Below are 1424 nucleotides of genomic sequence, written 5' to 3' on the forward strand. Positions count from 1 at the left end.
GTTCGGCCCGCGGACCAGCCGGCGGGGCTCTCTTGAAAGCTTACCCGCCTTCGCTGGTTCCCCGGTCGGCCGCGAGTAGCGAGAATTCGGCCTCTTCGCCCGGAGCGCGGCTCAACTTTTGCGAAAATGCACTAAGTGCCAAAGCCCATTCATTTACAACGGCGTGTCCGCCAGAGGGCGCATTTCCCGCCGCGGAACGGCCGGCGGGGCTCGTCGGAGAGCGTGTCCGCCTCTCGGTGGTTCTTACCGGGCGTGGGTCGGCGTCCGCTGTCGGTACTTTACGGGACCACGTTCGGCCCGCGGACCAGCCGGCGGGGCTCCCTAGAAAGCTTACCCGCCTTCGCTGGTTCCCCGGTCGGCCGCGAGTGGCGAGAATTCGGCCTCTTCACCCGGAGCCCGGAGCGACTTTTGCCATTTTTTTTCTAAGTGCCAAGGGCTCTCGCGCCGCGATGCGTCCGCCTCTGCTGGTTCCCCGGTCGGCCGCGAGTGGCGATAATTCGGCCTCTCCACCCGGAGCCCGGAGCGACTTTTGCCAAATTTTTTCTAAGTGCCAAGGGCTCTCGCACCGCGATGCGTCCGCCTCTGCTGGTTCCCCGGTCGGCCGCGAGTGTCGAGAATTCGGCCTCTTCACCCGGAGCCCGGGCCGACTCCCGCCGATATGATCACATCATGATCCTATAGCAAGTGTCGTACAACCATAACATGATGTACAAAATAAATATATAAATATTAACATCACCTATAAACATTAAATATATAAATATTAACATCACCTATAAACATTAAATATATAAATATTAACATCACCTATAAACATTATGAATACAATGTTTATAACCGAATGCTCACTTTATATTATTTGGCTGTAAATGCGAGCATAAGTTGTATATATCATGTATTTATCCACGAACCGTTAAACAGATGTCAAGTCAGGCTACCTTAAGAGAGTCATAGTTACTCCCGCCGTTTACCCGCCTGTGTGCGAGAGGCGGTGTAATTTCTCTCCGTGTCCGCTGGAGGGAGGTATTTCCCCGTTACGACCTCCGGGAAGATCACCGGGACGCGGAGAACGCTTAGCCGGGGCGCTTGGAGCCTCGTTCGGCTTAGAAAGTGAGGTGGAAAGCACTCGGGGAACCGGCTGGAGGTGCTGTGGAAGTCCAGCGGGCCGCGTAAAACGCTTAGCCGGGGCTCTGGAAGCCGCGTTCGGCTTAGAAAGTGAGGAGGAATGCATCATGAGAACCGGCTGGAGGTGCTGTGGAAGCTCGGCGGGCCGCGTAAAACGCTTAGCCGGGGCTCTGGAAGCCTCGTTCGGCTTAGAAAGTGAGGAGGAATGCATCATGAGAACCGGCTGGAGGTGCTGTGGAAGCTCGGCGGGCCGCGTAAAACGCTTAGCCGGGGCTCTGGAAGCCTCCTCGGGCTTCAAG

This window comes from Syngnathus floridae, unplaced genomic scaffold (assembly GCF_059516105.1).
Source record: "Syngnathus floridae isolate MCC-2025c unplaced genomic scaffold, RoL_Sflo_1.0 HiC_scaffold_52, whole genome shotgun sequence".
Classification (NCBI taxonomy): Eukaryota; Metazoa; Chordata; class Actinopteri; order Syngnathiformes; family Syngnathidae; genus Syngnathus; species Syngnathus floridae.